The sequence below is a fragment of the Chelonoidis abingdonii genome, chromosome 3, assembly GCF_003597395.2.
Source record: "Chelonoidis abingdonii isolate Lonesome George chromosome 3, CheloAbing_2.0, whole genome shotgun sequence".
In the NCBI taxonomy this organism is placed as follows: Eukaryota; Metazoa; Chordata; order Testudines; family Testudinidae; genus Chelonoidis; species Chelonoidis abingdonii.
Genome location: NC_133771.1, coordinates 176,715,800 through 176,734,021, shown reverse-complemented (window position 1 = coordinate 176,734,021; position 18,222 = coordinate 176,715,800). Strand labels below are relative to the sequence as shown.

The window sequence follows — 18,222 nt, the reverse complement described above, 5'->3', positions numbered from 1 at the left end:
CAACTGAGGGGCTGCGGTTTAAAAACAAAATAATTAAGTGGGAGGGAGGACGACTTTTGGACCTGTACAGTCACTAGAATGTAGTATACAAACACTCCTTTTCTGCCACAACCCACTGTGTGTTGGGGAAAAGGAGAACCTTCCTCAACTGTATGGTGGGGAGGGCTCTGATCTCATTGGCCATTTGGGGGGTGACGGGGGAAGTAATGCAACTTTCAGGGCACAGTCTTTTTTCTTTATATGTGACCTCTTAAAAAGAGGTGTCAGATGGGAAGAGCCTAATAACTTTAGCCCTCAAGTACATTCTATGTTCCTTCCATTCCTAGCTGACTGATGGGAAACAACACAGCTCAACGAGAGAGGGATAGCTCAGTGGTTTGAGCATTGGCCTGCTAAACCCAGGGTTGTGAGTTCAATCTTGAGAGGGCCACTTAGGGATCTGGGGCAAAAATCACTACTTGGTCCTGCTAGTTAAGGCAGGGGGCTGGACTTGATGCTTTGGGGTCCCTTCAGCTCTATCAGATATACCTATCTCCAATTTGAAGGCACAGTTGATTTCAACCCCTACTACTCTACTGTACACAGGCAGCAGGTGCTGTGGGGAGGTAGATAGTTTGGGGAAGTTGTGCTGTAGCAGCTCTTAGTAGAAAAATAGAAAGAGCCAAGATGGAGCATTGCAAAGTTGGAGGGAAATCAAAACAAAATTAAATTAGTGTGTCAATAAAGCTCAGTGTGTTAGCCACAAAGCTTCATTTACTGAATGGCCTGATTTTGCTAGCTACTCAGGATATTCACATCAAACTCATCAACAAATGTTTGAAATACAATGTTTTTTCTGTCATCTGTTCAGCAGTCAGGAATACATCTAGAATAAAAGTGGAATCTTAATCTCTTATTACCTAAAACCAGACAGACACTAGGTCTTTCGGACACAAAAATAAATATAACATGAAAAAGAAGAAACTAGTGATATTTTATCTACCTAACACCCATAAGTAAAGGGAGAAAGGACTTTTGGGAGGAGTGGGAAAGTTAATCTACTACAATCAGATTCTTTAGGCTGGGGTGGGCAAACTTTTTGGCCTGAGGGCCACCTCGGGTTCCTAAACTATATGGAGGGCTGGGTACAGAAGGCTGTGCCTCCCACTTTGTGCCCCGACTGCCCCCCTCAGAACCCTCCACCCATCCAACCCCTTCCTACTCAGACCCCTATCCCTAACTGTTCCCCAGGATCCAACCCCCCCCCGCTCCCTGTCCCAACTGCCCCAACTCCTATCCACATCCCATCCCCTGACTGCCCCCCAGGACCCTCTGCTCCTTATCCAATCCCCCACTCCCTTACCATGCCACTCCAACCCCAGCCAGAGCCAGACACACCACCGCGCTGCCCGGCAGGAGCTCGCAGGCCCACTGCCCGGAGCGTTGGCGGCGCAGTGAACTGAGGCTGCAGGGGAGGGACCATGGGCTAGCCTCCCCGGCTGGGAGCTCAAGGGCCAGGCAGGACAGTCCTACTGGTCAGATGTGTCCAGTGGGCCATAGTTTGCCCACCTCTGCTCTAGGCAATGGTTCTCAACCTTTGGACCATTGTCCTCCAGAGAGGTTATGAAACTTTTTTCTGGGGATATACAATTGTTTTACATATCAGAGGGGTAGCCGTGTTAGTCTGGATCTGTAAAAGCAGCAGAGAATCCCGTGGCACCTTATAGACTAACAGACGTTTTGGAGCATGAGCTTTCGTGGGTGAATACCCACTTCGTCAGACGTCTGACGAAGTGGGTATTCACCCACAAAAGCTCATGCTCCAAAACGTCTGTTAGTCTATAAGGTGCCACGGGATTCTCAATTGTTTTACAGACTAAGCTTTCATTTAAAAGTGGCCTGGGAAAGGAACCTGAATGGAAATAGCTGTAGAAATTAGTATAATAGAATATATATAATCTTTTCAATAAGTTGAATGAATGTGCTAGAGGCAAAACTAGTAGCCTACAGTTAAGGTACCCAAACACATTCCATAATGAGACCCTGTTTTCAGTTCCAACTGAAGAAGGGAGAGCTAGATTAGCTGAGCAGCCATTTGGGAGAGTGGGGAACCAAGACTGGGAGCAAGCAGGAGAGAGGGGCCAGAGTATAAGACTAAGAACATCTGGGCAAGGAGACAGACTGAGATTAAAAGCTTGTGGAGTGGAGAATGGGGTTAGGATAAAAAGGTTGGAGATACAGAATGGATCAAGGTTAGAGGAGAAACAGACAGACCCTAGTAAAAAACAGTTACCTACCTCTCATAACTTGGTCTTCAAGATGTGTTGCTCAAGTCCATTCCAATTGGAGTGTGTGCACACCGTGTACACAATAATCAAAAGGTTTTTCCCTTAGTGGTACCCGTCGGGTCAACTGTGGAGACCCCTGGAGTGGTGCCTTCATGGCAGTGTATATAGGTCCCTACCAACCCACCACCTACTCAGTTCTTTCTTACTGCCAGTAATGGTCATTGGAGCAGCTCAGTCTCATGCATTCACAAGTGGCTACCTAGTGGTTCCCTTTTCTTATTTATAAATAGTTTGAGTTGCCGTCACAGTAGTTGTATAGTAGTTTACAGTTAGTTACGCTTACTTTGGGGGGCTCCCCCCATAGTTTTCTCCAGGTACCGGGACATGCCTTGGTCGCAGGTGTGTGAGAGGTATGTGAAACCTATGCCCAGAGGCGATCTGCACGCTGCTTGTCTTAAGTGCTGAGGAGGTCATCAGACAAAGTGCCCAGTTTGCAGGATCTTTAGACCCAGGACTAAGAGAGATCAGGACTATCATTTAAAGGTCCTCCTGATGGAGTCGGCCCTCAGCCGCTACTGGAAATGGCACCGAGGACGGACTCCTCCAAGGAGCATCAGCATCACTCCCTGGCTCGTAAGGCCAGCTCTAGCAGGTGGCACTGCTCACAGTCCCCAGTGCTGCATAGGAAGAACAAGGAAAATCCCCTGTTAAGAAGCTGCAAGGGGATTCCAGTGGGGTGCGGGCTGTGGCAGGACACACAAGGCTTGGCTCTCAAGACCTGGCACCATTGACTTAGGCCTCGCCTGGAGGTCTGTCAAGTCCAGTGTCGGTGGACTCCCTGACTCAGGAGGATTTGGAGGTAGAGCTTGACCTCCCCTCCATGCCGGATACCTACAAGGCAGCATGGGACCTTATTGCCATGACAGCACAGTCCCCGGCCCCGCAAATGCCAACTCTGGCACCACTCTAGATGTTGGTGCAAGTTCAGGCATCATCAGCGGCATCTATAATGGTGCCACATGTGGCACCATCTCTGGCACCCTTTACGGCACCACTGCTTGTTTATGATCAGGGCAAGGCCACGATGTTATGGTGCCACTCCCTATCACCACAGTACTGCTCCCCGGCACCATCGGGCTCCACTCACCTATGGTTCGGCTCAGAGTACTCTTCCGAGTTGGAGGCTGTCTTCTGTCTCCGACACAGCCAGTACCACTTGCGATCCTGGCCCTGCAGAGTCATGGACTCATCAGCACCAATGGTTTCCCGGCCACCCCAGTCACAGGGCCAGTACAATGGCCTTTTTGGACTCCTTGGGCCTATCATCAGACTCAGGGTCAGGGCTCCAGAGCTGCATCAGTGGCATCCACACCATGTGCTCCCACCCACACAGAACAAGAATTCTGGGCCTTCAGTGTCACCCAGTTGTACTGGAGCCACCTCCAGTCACAGGAGGGACCTATGCACCCGACCCAGCCTCTAGGGAGCCAGAATGTCAGGAAGACCCAGTTTCACGGGCTTCCTCCTCACCGGAAAAGACATCTACCGGTAGTGGACACCAAGATCTTCTCAGGAGGGTGACCCTAAACCTAAACCTCCAGGTAAAGGTCACAGAGGAGTTGGACCCGATGGTGGATATCCTTGCCCCAGAGGGTCCATCTGAGGTGGCCCTGTCCCAATAAGAATGATCCAGAACACTACTACGGTGCTCTGGCAGACCCTGGCCTCGATGCTACTCACTGCTAAAGGGGTGAAGAGATGTTATTTTGTGCCGCAGAAAGGGTATGAACCCCTTTTCACCCACCCCCCACTGGGGACTCTAGTGGTCGATGCGTCAAATCATAAGGAATGGCAGGGTCAGCTAGGTCCTGCTCCAAAATCACAGGACACTAAGAAGCTGGACCTCTCCGGGTCAACACGACCAGTGGACTCCAGCTTTGAGTGGTCAACCAGCAAACGGTACTCCAGCTGCTATGCTTTCATTTCCTGGAGTGCATTAGCAAAGTTTCAGGAGTTGCTCCCAGCTGACTTGTGCTAGGAGGTTAATGCACTTCTAGAGGAGGGCAGAGTGGTCTCAAGAACCTCCCTCTAGGCCGTGTTAAATGCTGCAAACTTGGTGGCTCAGACCATAGCCACCGCCATTACAGTGAGACGCAGTGCATGGCTGCAGGTGTCGGGTATAACACCGGAGGTCCAGAATTCTATCCAGGACCTGGCCTATGACTGTGCGGGCTTGTTTGCCCAAAATATGGACTCTCGCTTGCAGTCTTAAGGGATCCACACCCGTGAACCTCAAAGAAAGCCATTTAAGCCTCAGGCCCCGTCCTACTTCTGTTCCGGGCGTCCAAGGCACGACTCATCTAGGAGCGGGCAGGAATAACAGGAGGCACCTGCCAGTCCTCCTCAGGCCAAGACCAGGGTTCTTCGAAACAGTCCCCTGGCCTGAAGCTAAAACTTTTGAAGATGCGCCCGAGGATGGAGCACCAGTACCGAACTCAGATCCTTACCCCCTCTTTGTGAATCGACTGTCCCACTTGTCCAGTGCTTGGTCCCAGATCACATCAGATCACTGGGATCTGAGCACAGTGGATATGGGACATTCTGTTCGATTCTGTTCCCTCCCACCCTCTTTAGGGACCAGTCTCACAAACAACTTCTGCAGGAGGTACAATCACTCCTCGCTCTAGGGCGATAGAGGAGGTTCCTCAGGGAGTTCAGGGATAAGAGTTCTACTCCTCCTCATCCCCAGGGCCAAAGGTGGGCTCTGGCCTATCCTGGATCTGTGAGACCTCAACACATTTATGAAAAAAGTGAAGTTTTGCATGCTCTCCCTGGCCTCCATCATTCCTTTCCTGGATCCGGGGGATTGGCACACCACGCTTGTACTTCCATATCTCCATTATCCCGGTCCACAGACAATTTCTTCACTTGGCGGTCAGCGGCCAGCCCTATCAGTTCAGAATGCTCCTGTTTGGGCTCTTGGCAGCCCCAAGGTATTCATGAAGTATATGGCGGTCGTCGTAGCCTTCCTTTGCAAACGTCAGGTGCAAGTTTTCCCATACCTAGACAACTGGCTCATCAAGGCCAAGTTGCAAGCACAGGCTGCAGAGCACGTGTCTCTGGCTCAGGCCACCTTCCTCAGGCTGGGCCTCATATTGAACTTGCCCAAATCCACACTAGCCCTGACACAGAATAGAATTCATAGGACTGACGCAAGCCAGGGCATTCCTGCCTGAGCAGTGCTTCCAAGCACTCAGGGACATCAGGAAATCTATGCCGATTCCCCACGATGATGAGAAATTGCATGAAGCAGCTTGCACATACATGGTCCAGTACTCCAGATTGCGCAGTCAGCCTCTCTGGGCATGGTTGGTGCAGGTGCACATGCACAGCAGGGATCCACTGGGCAGATTATCCTTCCCCTTCACATTCTTGAGTCTCTCCGTTGATGGCTGTGGCCACAAGTGGTCTGTGCAGGAGTACCCTTTGCCAAACCCCAACCTACGCTATTGCTGGTCACGGACACTTCGGTGCTCAGTTGGGGAGCGCACCTGGGCAATATCAGAACCCAAGGCCTATAGTCCCACGCAGAACTATCGCTGCATATCAATGTAAGGGAGCTAAGGACAATTCGTCTGGCATGCCAAGCGTTCCAGGCCCACCTCAGTATGGTCAGTTAAAGGATAAAATTTCTATACTTCATCACCAGTGTACCTGCATCTCAACCCTCACCTGCCTCTGCTGCAGGTAGCTCCAGCCAGGCCTTTTCCTCTGGCTGCTATGGAGGACTTCTTTAGTCTCCTCTAGATACCCTGTAAGATCCTCAAAGATCTCGATTCACAGCTGCTCTACCAGAGAACTAAAGAATCTCTATTTGTGCAGAGCAGCTGACACTGACCACCTACCCCTCTGAGTCTCTCCCTGAATTCTACAAGCTCAGGGGGCTCAGGCTACCAGTGTCAGGAGACAGATCAAATAAGTACGGGTCAGGGAACAGATGTTTCCCTCTCTCCTAAAGAATGTACCCCCACCATGACAAATAGGCTTAAGTTATTTGTTGGAGGGTGGGGAGGAGAGCAGTTCTTAAGCAACCAGCTGATCTAAAATTTCCAGCAATGCAAGTGTTTACAAAATGAGAACTATGTCTGGAGACCTAAAACTCAGATTTCACCAATCTAATTTGGAAGTAGCAAATAAAGTCATATAAGCTTTTGGGGAGAGACAGCAAAAGGCTAATTTTGTTTTAAAACACTTTGCTGTTTCTAGTGCACCAGTTGGAGACAGGACTCAGAGGGCTAGATTTTTAAATATCTTAACCAGTGAGTCATTATTATTTCATAACTTATTGAAACTTTCATCATCTTCATGCAACTCAATTCCGTTATCTTCACCAAAACCTAATAAAGGGCTGTCAGCAGTAGGCTACCCCGTAACATCGGTTCACATAAAATGGCTTTTAGAAAGGATATGTATTTGACTGTTGGTCTGGCTGATTAGCAGCTAAATGAAAATTAATACTAGTGTATCAGAGTATTAAGCGATATACAAGAAAGAACTGCATGTACATTTACCCTAGGGCGACCAGATAGCAAGTATGAAAAATCAGGACAGGGGGTGGAGGGTAAGAAAAAGCCCCCAAAATCGGGACTGTCCCTATAAAATCAGGACATCTGGTCACCCTATTTTACTCCTCCTTTCCCAAACCAATATGTTCTGCCTAGTTCCGTTTGTAAGATATATTATGAGATGGCTGATCGTTCATCTTTCTGTCAAACATCCAGCCTTGATATATTAGTATCTATTACAAATCCTCTATACTCCTGAAGCCATACCTGAAAGCAACAGAGACATGTTGCTCATTATATGCTCTTTCCGCTAATATTGATCTGCTTTCTCCAAAACTAAAAGACTATACTACAGATATCGCATGCACAGTAAAAGCCTCAGGGATCATCATACAAGAGTTCTGGTTTATAAATAACTTAGTTTATTAAATCAAGTGAAAAAAGGTCATAAAAGGTTGAAAGCAGATTCCTGAATGCAGATCTTCCCCACTTACACTGTTTTTCAGAGTACAATATTTCTATACAGCAAAGGGAGTGAGAGAGAGAAACAAGGCAGCACTAAGAGAATTTTATTTTTGCTTCCTTAAAAAGACTTACTTACTTTTTACACTTACTGACTCAATGCTCCGTGCTCAACTTGCCAGGTGCATTTCAAAGTAATATTCTTTGATAGAATAATAAATTGAATAAAAAATGCAACTTCTAAAAATAAGAATAAAGAATCTATCCAACTAATATAATATTTCTTGACAGTATACAATCAACATTTCATATCTTTGTAATAAGGACACCTATCACATCAGATTTTGTGTTAGTTTCTTCTTTAAAAAAAGTTTCAATTACTCTTAAACTCTTAGATATTGGAAAAGCAAGCTCTTTCTAATTGGAAATAATGAAAACTGAACAGCATTTTAATAAGTCCTATTAAAAATAAGGTGTTTTTCCCCCCCGCAAACTGCTGCAAGAAAATAAAATCTAGCATCTCACCGTCTGTATAGAGGAAGTTGTTAATCCCTGCACTACAAAAGAGTTACATCATTACCGAATGAGTTTATCAAAACTAGTGGAGAGAGTTCTTTAGGATACTTATAATTTTGACTAGATGCTCCTTCAAACAGTGATGGTCCATCTGCTGAGAAATTAGGGATAAAGCAAAAAGATTAGCTTTGCTGACAAAAAAACTGCCATAAACTTTTCAAAGAAAACTGAGTTCTACAGAATAAAAAGGGGAGAGAAGAAGAGAGAAAATGAAAGATAAAATTTACCTTTTTACCTATCTTCTGCCAAAGTAGTCAATGCACAAATCTCAGAAGATTATGCTAATCCTAGTACACTAAACAGTGTATGAATTTACATAGTGGCTTTTATAAACAATGTTGTCTTTTCACTTGCTTCTTATTCAAATCTGTATAACCAATTTGGTTTGTCTGACATTTTCTGTTAATTTATCCCATCCTAATAGTCATGCAATATATCTGGGTTTGAAAAGTTAACCTCAAAAGTCCTCATCAAAACACTTTAAAAGAAGAAAAATGGACATATGATAGGCCTAATCCTCCTTGCTGTTTGAAAACCCCTTTTTATATAATTATAATTTGGGGGGGAATCCCTTCTCTCAATTTAATTTTATTTTACTGTTATACTGAACTATATCTGAAAAGACCCTGTAGGTTTTGTTTTTCTCCAGTTGGTGCACTAGAAACAGGACACTGATAGCAAGAATGTGTAGTTCTGTAAGTCATCAATCAAGGTGATTGTTTTATATGCATACTCTACTGTTTATTTTTATAAAAAATTGGTGTTACACTGTTCTGAAGTAGTAATTGTTATCTCAGACATCCTGCGTAAATGCTGTGTTTTGGATCACAATAAAATAATGTTTTAAAGTTGTTTTTTTTTTTTAAAAAAAAAAAAAAATGTAGATGACAGGAAAACTTTCCCACTGAATATATCAGTTTTAAAATAAAGGGACACCTATTTTTACACAAACTTAGAACTATAAGTCATCACTGGCACTCTAGTCTGTATTCTAATATACAGTATTGATACTTCTTTCCTAAAAAGTTTGGTAGTACTTTGCAGAAAACTTAAGTGCTTCTACAATATTCAGTAATTACAGTATAAGAAATTAAGTCATAATGAACATACCAATCTTTTGCTCCTTGAACTCAACAGAACTTCCAGCTTGAATTTCAGCTCTGCCATTCATAGTTTCCCCATAGCAAAAATTCCAAGAGTTCAAAATATAGGTCTCAATAGCAAAAACAAGTGAAATGTAGTTTCTAAATTTAGAAACTACAACTAGAACAAATGAAGGACACTATAGTAACTGACTCCAGAACTATTGTTTGGCACATGCTGCAACACAAGATAAAGAACAGAAGCTTGAATACTAAAGTTCTCACCACATTTTCTCTTGGCTAAACTAGTTACTAAACACATGTACATTTGTTTAAAAAATTTAGGCAAATTTTTCTGTCTGTAAAAGAGAAATTGTGGACGATAAAAAAGTTTTAAAAATGTTCTCACCTCAGATAAGGCTTGTTGTACGCTCTCCAAAAGGTCTGCATACTTCTCCAATGGACCTCAAAGGGTGATTATGTTACCCTTTAGAAGATGATAATAGCATAATTTTTCACCATACTACAAACAGAATTAGATTTAAAACCTATCAAGTCACTTAGAGTAAGGTAGAGGTTAACACTATGTTCTATAAAATATGTATACAAAAGAAAATAAAACAAAAGATGCACAAAAAGCTTTACTTAATAGTAAAGATCCTGGCCAAAATGACTAATGTTTAATAAACCCATGCCCCAATATGCAACTCTGAATATTAAATATAGTATAAAGATTCTGATTTCTCAAGGAAAAAACGTGAAAGGTAAATATTAGCTTTCAGGAAAAAATAAGTACACTGAGAATCAGAATTGCTATAAATTTACTAATAAAATATTATACTTCAAGAATTTTGATAATGATTTACTGGAAGCCAGGTGTAAAGTGGGAAATACCCACCTATTTTTGCACTCTCATACCTCAATTTATTGCTTTCTTCATATATTATATTTTGCTTGCAGGCTTTGGATCCAGTGAAGGGATTGCTTAAGTTAAAAAGCCCCACCTGCGCCAAACTGCTAAAAAAAAATTGCATTCAGCCCTCAGCACAAAAGAACTGTCATGGTATGAGTCCCCACTCTGAACCTTAGCGTCCAAAAGATGGGGTACCAGCATGAATTCCCCTAAGCTTAATTACCAGCTTAGAACTTGTAGTGCTGCCACCAACCAGGACTTGCAGTGCCTGGTACACTCTGGTCCCGCCCCCACAAAAAACCTTCCCAGGAGACCCCAAGACCCAGACCCCCTGGATCTTAACACAAGGAAAGTAAACCTTTTCCTCCCCCATTGCCTCTCCCAGGCTTCCCCTCCCTGGGTTACCCTGGAAGATCACTGTGATTCAAACTCCTTGAATCTTAAAACAGAGAGGAATTCACCTTCCCCCGCCCCCCAGATTCTCCCTGAGAGACAGACAGTAATCTTAACACAGAGAGAAATCAGGCTTTTCCTCCCCCTTCTCTCCTTCCTTCCACCAATTCCCTGGTGAGTGCAGACTCCCTCCCCTGGGGTCTTACCCAAGATAACCAAAAAATCAATCAGGTTCTAAAAAAGAAAAGCTTTTAATAAAAGAAATAAAAAAGTACAAGTTGGCTCTGTAAAATTAAGATGGCAAACGTTACAGGGTCTTTCAGCTTAGAGACACTAGAGAAAATCCTCCCCCTAGCACAAAAACAATCCTTCCAGCAAAATACACATTTGCAAATAAAGAAAACAAATAAAAAGACTAAACCACCTTTCCTAATTGGTACTTACTAAATCGAACAGAAGAGGCTGTTTCAGAAATTTGGAAATATCTGCTTACATGTCTGGCCCCTCTCAGAACTCAGAGAGAACAGAGCAAAACCCAAAAAACAAACACAAAGGCTTCCCTCCACCAGGATTTGAAAGTATCTTGTCTCCTGATTGGTCCTCTGGTCAGGTGTTCCAGGTTTACTGCTAGTTTACCCTTTATAGGTAAAAGAGACATCAACTCTTAACCATTAAGTTAAAAAGCCCCACCTGCACCAAACTGCTAAAAAAAAAATTGAATTCAGCCCTCAGCACAAAAGAACACATCACATTTTAAGGATTAAAATAATGTACAGACTGTGATCATCCTTGAAGTTAAACAGCACTGTTTCAAAATATTACAATTACATCTACAGTTTCAACAGCAACGCAAAATTACAGGTTTCGCTATTTTGAAATCTATTTTTTTTTTACATTAACAGAAGTTAAATTAACTGTTAAGGTGATTATACAGCGATCCATACGTTTAACAGAATGAGCAATTATGATTTTTAACAATACTGTGTGTTAGCATAGTTTGAAGTAACTGACATTTTAACTTTATTTTATCCTATAGGTAATGCAAATGCATACACCAGTTGTACCATACAATTGGTCAAGTGTTCAGTTACACACTTTGTTTAGAAATTATAGTTAGTTACTTACACAACTGGACATTTAAACAATGAGGTCAAGCTGTGTATAAAGAACAAATTATCATAAAATTAAAAACAGTCCACAGTTGTTTTTTAAGTTCATTCATGAACTATTGACACTTTCCAAAATTAACATTCACAAATTTCTGTTTAACCATTGCATTTAGTGTATCAGGTAACTAGAGCCCTGCGTGGATACAAAAGGTGTATCCGCATCCAATCCACAAAAATTGTCTGTGGATATCCGTGGATTTGCGGGGCTCTAAACAGCTCCGTAGGTCAATGGGCAGCAGGGACACAGGACTGTGTCAAACCCCAACCCTCAACCACCCCTCACCCCCTGATTTCTCCCCAGAGACCTCCTGCTCCGCCCTTGCCGTACCTCCTTCCCCTCTCCTGGCAGGGAGGCTACAATTCTGGGCCCTTCTATGCAGCACCGCCCTCCCCGTAGGGGGCTCGGACACCCCCACGCAGTTGCGGAGGCTCGAAAGCACAGTTATTGCCGCCTGCTCATTTAAAGAACACCCACATCTTCAAAATGGCGCTTGGCTTACTCCCTTCTGGGAGTTGTAGTCCCCAGCTTGCTGGGGGGGGGAGGAGGAGGTAAACTACACTTCCCAGAATGCCCAGCCCGCTGCCGCGTGCTTGAGAGCGCCGAGCTGGAGCCTGCACGCTGGGAGGCAGTCTCTCTGTTCTGGTGAGTGTGTGCCGCAGACAGGTATCCGCATCCGAGCTGCGAGCAGCGAAAATGGTGTGCGGATATCCGTGGATAGAAAGCGGATTCCCGCGGATGTGCAGGGTTCTACAAGTAACACTTCAAAATGTAGTACAGTATATTCTTCAGTTGGCTGCATTTACTGTTATAAAATTTGTAAGTGATTTCAAATCCTTAAAAAAAAGTTCACGTTTATACACACAAAATCACAGCATTAAAACAAATTCACGTTCTACACTAAAAAAGCTGCACATGACTGTCAAAAGCAGAGTTCTGTATATTAAATGAAGACTTGACCTATTGTAACAGACGTGTTTTTCCTTTTACCTTAAGTGTGCAGGAGTCAGAGTTCATAAAGCCTAGGCTTAAAAAGGATATGCTTGAAAAAAGTCCAAGGAGTCACAGATTTTTTTAATATATGGCTTTTGCCAACTGGTGCTTGAGGGCTGCTGGAAAATATTAGTTGTCTAAGTTCAATTAATATTCTTTGCCATCTTTAACAGTTCTTAGTCCAGCCATTTCAAATGATTTTAAGATAACAAGAAAGCACCCTGCTATACAATTTAAAGAATAAGCCTCTTTAATAGGGTCTGCCACCTGGGAGTCCAGGCCATCTCTGACCCTGTCCAGGTGGCGGAGGGGATGGTACACCAGCTCCATTGGGAAAGCTGTGTAAAAGAATAAAATCATAATTGGTTTTTTCCCTCAAGATAACTGCTTTAAAAATAACAAAAGAGTTACAGCACTATATTACAATTTGGATTTAAACTTATTTTGTCTTAGCAATCTCATGCATACTTAAAAGTCTTCCACAGCAGTTAAAATTACTACAGCAGTGGAATCTGAAATGTTTACATAGGATGTGGCCCTTGATTTTAATACTTGCAAGAGACAGCTTTAAAATTACTGCAATTTTAGGTTTCAAATAAAATTAATTTTAAAAAGACAAAACAAAAGAAACATTCTTACCCTCTTGGCGGAGGGAATCGACCTCTTGGCATCTGCAGCATCCCTCTTGCTCTGGGGTGAGGTGGCCTGTCTCTGAAGCTCATTTGTCCTGGTGGTGATGGAGGAAGTCCATTCCTGCAAAGACAGGTCCAATCAAACAATCTCATATTGCCTCAAAAAACAAACACTCTGGGTTTCTTCCTATGTGAACCAATTTCTCATTAGAGAAACAGGACTACAGCACTAGACATCCATTGTTTTTAAAAAACACCTTTCTATCAATGTTTTCAAAACTAACCTTGGTAGTGGAAATGAGAGAGGATCTCTCATCGTTCCTCTCATGGGTGGGGGTGGTAAAAAAGGTGGCCCCCCTCTGCCTCCTCTTCTGCCTCGGAGGTCAGAATATGGATGCATTCTTCCTACCCCATGTCTGGAAAGAGACTTGTTTTCAGTACAGATCTGAAAGTTAAGTTGTATTTATTTCATTGTACAGTTATAATGATGCAGTAATATAAAGTGAAGACTGTAAAAACCCAAAGTAGGGACTGCTCCTGGAACTATCTTTTAAGACGAGATGAATAAATTGTCTAACATTATTCAAAAGATGTACGTCTACTGCCAAGCTGCAAGAAAAAACATGAATACTTACTAATACTATACAGTGTTTACTGAAATTAGAGATGGATGAAATGCCAAATGAATATAATGAAAACAAAGAGGTTTTTTTTATAGAAACCTTTAAACAATCAGCTGTTTGCAAGGAGTCTCTCACCGGCTTCTTACCATCTTGTTCAAGGGAAGTTACATGTAATGTTATCCATTTTTCTATGGAGTGATTCTTTACTGGGCTACTGAAGTGAAGTGTTTGTAGTTTTTTAAAATTTGTTTTTTCTTTTGTTAAAGCAACATATGGTTGAATAGGTTACTGGTTCCAATTTCTGCTTCTCATTTTGGGGTGACATTTACTAACCCTTTTTGCTTCGTGTTTCTATAGGTTATAGTGGCCAGCAATTATAAGTGTTCTTTTTTCATGCAAGTCTAGTTCACTAGTGCTTACATACTATATGCTGTAGACAACTGTAAGATGAATTCATTATAGCTGCCCTTTCCTACTTCCAAAACATTTTGTGTTAAGCATAATTTTACAACCATGTAGAAAAATTTACATAGTTTGGTTCCATAAGGAAGAATTGTTCAGAGTAAATTTGTCTGTGGAGGTTAATGAGAAGCAATGGCCTATGCCCCATATTCTTCATAGTGATGATATTATGATATGATTATGGCATAACTATTATGTATTTTATGTGATAGGTCATGTAAGATATCATTGAAAAGGTTATGATTCACTGAGTACGATTATCCTATTTGTATACATGTATCTGAAATTAGGAATATTGTCTATGCATCTATTGCAAATGTGTTTACACCTGGGGAATGCCCACTAGACAGAATGCAATCAGTTTAGATGGCTGGCTGGAAAGGGCCATTAGGGAAAACAAGAGGTCTTAGAAGATGCTAATCTCCCACTGGGGAGTCTTTTATTTATATATATATATGTATATCTCCATATATATATATATAATATATATATATATATCTCATAGAACTGGAAGGGACCCTGAAAGGTCATTGAGTCCAGCCCCCTGCCTTCACTAGCAGGACCAAGTACTGATTTTTGCCCCAGATCCCTAAGTGGCCTCCTCAAGGATTGAATTCCCAACCCTGGGTTTAGCAGGCCAATGCTCAAACCACTGAGCTATCCCTCCCCCAGTCTCTTTAGTATATTAAGCTTAGATTGCATTTTGTTTATTTGCTAGGTGATCTGTTTGCTATCCCTTATAATCACTTAAAATATATCTTTTGTAGTTAATAAACTTGCTGTTTTCTCTAAAACCAGTGTGTGGAAATCATAACAGGGGTGGGGCGGAGAGGGGCAAAAGCTGTTGTATATCTTCCTCTACATTGAAAAGGGGCAAATTTCATGAGCTTACACTGTACAATTCCCTGTGCAGCACAAGACTGTATAATTTTGGGTTTATACTCCAGAAGGGGTGTGTGCCTTAGGAACTGGGAAGTGCCTTAGCTAAGTCTTCCCATGCAGAGCTAATCTCAGCATCTGTGTGTAGCTGCAGTTGGGTGTGTCCCTACCTGTACGTGTGCTGGAGGGGGTTGAGGGCCGGTCACAGCAGTACAGTGTAAAGGGAGCCCAAGCTGGTGAGTCAGTACGCAACAGTTGCAGATGGCATCCTGGGAAGAAAACGCGTCACAGTAGGGTCACAAGGGAAGACAAAAGATAAGGAGTCTCCATATTTTGTAAGGCATGCTGACCTTCCCAGTTAGGGTGGGATTGTGGAGTGAGACCTGAAGGGCAGATCCCACCCGCTGTGCTGCCTTGTTGCATCACTCAACCAAAGGGACAGTTCCTGAAAGAGGGCTTTGATTGGGTAATCATGGTCCCTACAACAGATTCCTGGGTTAGCTGCTGGGGCACTGGACAGTTAACAAGAAGGTCATGAAGAGAAACAGATGACCCCTTCCTGCTCTGCCCTCCACTGCAAAACACTGCAGCAAGATGCTATTGTTGCTCTGCAATCCCTCTTTATGGTAAGAGGCTCTGTTGTTTTTTTCTAAAACTTCAATGGCTTTATGCCTGGGTGAGTTTTTCCTTTTGTAGATGTTAGGGATATTCTCCTTTTTTCTTCCTTCTCACCTTCACCACTGGCAATTGAGGGTGCTCTTCCTTGCATCTTCCTGGCATCCCCACTTTACAGGTGATGCTTGGAAGAAGTATGTTGTAGTGAGTGGTTAGTGCAAGAGGGCTGGGAGAAAAGATCCTTGAGTTTTAATCTCAACTCTTCAACAGATCACCTCTGTGCCTTTGGGCAAGTCATTTAACCCATGCCTGAATTTTCAAATCTGGGAAATGAATGTAATAATATTTTGACAATAATATTGTCTTCCTTATTTTTTTTTGGTGAGAGCGAGAGCTGGTGCCCATATCTTTCTAGCTGCAAGACCCCATCGTTTTGTTTTTGTGAGCCACTGTTCTGCAAAACTGTCTATAGGGGAAATTCCTCCAGTGAGAATGTGTCTTTTACAACAATCTCCCCACCACAGAGATCAGCCGGTCCCTGCTCCGACTCACTCCCACATCAGACAGAGCTGCAGCATCTGAGATGCATTTGTGCTTTTATTTTCACCTTCTACCACACACACACAAGTTTATACAGTTTGAGTCTCCTTAATGAAGAGTTGCTTTTAGTAAATTTGCCCATAGAGACATAAGAGGGCCAACTGGACTATTTTTTTCTTTTCAAGCTGTGGGACTGCAATGAAAGAGTAAGCAGTTTCTATGTCCTTTAATGAAATTTGTATCTCTGAACATGCCTCTTTCATTACTACATTACGTAAGTATATATGACTTATATACACACCTTGTGCTACTATCCTGGTATAATTGTTAACACATCTGTAAGTATGACAGCCAATATATCCACATTCAAAGTGCCACAAGTATTTAAGTGTTGTACTGTTATGGACATGTTATCTGTCACACAAGATCAAAAAGACATTAATTTCAAAAGTAAATATCTCTTTAAGAAGTTCACAGCTGAAAGCTTCATTTATGAAAATATAGATTAACTTACATAAAGTCACCCTTAACTTCAACAATAGATTTCAAGGCTATCCCAACCATTCATCATTGTCTTTGAAAGTGTTCCATTTTATTTGTAAAATTCAATGTTTACCTTAGGTGGACCAATCTGTACCATATCATAAGATGCCCCTTCTTGTGAAAGTCAACAATGCAATAAAAAAGTATTAGTTTGACAAGTATTACCTTATGGGCTCAATGCCATTAAATGTTTTGCCTCGCATTTTCCATCTGACATAAAAGTTGTCCCTTGTTTCCATAATCTCTGCCACCTCTTCCTCTGCCCTGACCTCTTGGTCCCCTGAATGTAAAGGTAGGAAACAAATGAAGGCAATTACCTTTGCTCTGATAACTAAATTACTACATCTCCATTACTGTTCCATATAAACTGCCCGCAGACACACTGCACATTGCCTATTAGTTTACATTTTTTAACTTGCATTCTACTTTTTTTAAACCATGCATTCTTCTTTGATTGTAATCCTGTTGCTGCATGAGCATGATCCAAAGCTGACTAATATCAATGGAAGAACACCCAATGACTTCCGTGGGCTTTGGATTAGGCCCTAATTGAGTATATGTTGAACAGCATTTATTACACTTCTACATTTGCCTCAAATTAGAACAGTCATGATGAGAGCTACTGCATGAGTTACCTGCAGACAGAAATTTTCATTTTCAGTCAGTGAAATTCACTTTAGTAGAGGGATCACATAAAACTCTGCTCTGGGGCAAATTTTGCTTCACATTTATATCATGACCTTTTTCAATTTTTTAGTTTAGACACCACCACTTTATATATAACAATCATGAGAATAAATATTAGCAATATGCTACAAAAATCAGGGAGTTGTAAACACATTTAAGGGACTGCCAAAACATCATTTTTGAATTAATGTCATACCACAAGAAAAAGGTTACTAGCATTTTCTACTCCATGTATTTGTTCTCAAATTTAGGAAAAAATGGAGAACACCAAATGGACTAATTTATAGTATACCAGAAGTTAATGTAACTTTCAAGATACTAGAAAAAAAAATTAGGGCCAGATTGGAAGTGAGCAACCACCAGGAAGGCAACCACAGTTGAAAAGGGACATGGAAAATAAGATAAAATTTGAAAACATATGGCATATTCAAACATATCAGAGGAAAGCAAAAAGTAAAGTAAGCAGCTAGTGTTATATGGTGCACAGAAGTTCTTAATATAAGTATCTGACCAGTTTTTTTTTTAATATAAGAATCTTAGATTAATATAAATTCACTAAATCAGGTACTTTTAGATAAAAATGGTTTCTCAAACTATTCTAAAAAAGTAGTCTAATCCACAGAAGAATTACACTTTGAATTTTTGGTATTTTCATTTTATTTGAAACAGAATATGCATCCTGAGTGGTTTTTTAGTAAATTGTCGATCTAGTTAAAGTGAAAATACAGCAATATACCTGAATATACATCTCAGCAAACCATACACATGGATCTTTTAGACATATATACAAACCCCTATAACAAAACCAATGCCTGTGCTAGTT

The 18,222-nt window shown here is 42.1% G+C and overlaps 1 long non-coding RNA gene across 1 annotated transcript; it reads right to left on the bottom strand.

Moving 5' to 3' along the window:
* Window positions 1–7,386: 7,386 nt before the first annotated feature.
* Window positions 7,387–9,766, bottom strand: LOC116828757 (uncharacterized). The gene is made up of 2 exons (XR_004374598.2): window positions 9,362–9,766; window positions 7,387–7,964 (listed from the first exon to the last, which is right to left on the bottom strand). It is a non-coding gene; the product is annotated as an uncharacterized LOC116828757 (long non-coding RNA).
* Window positions 9,767–18,222: the final 8,456 nt, after the last annotated feature.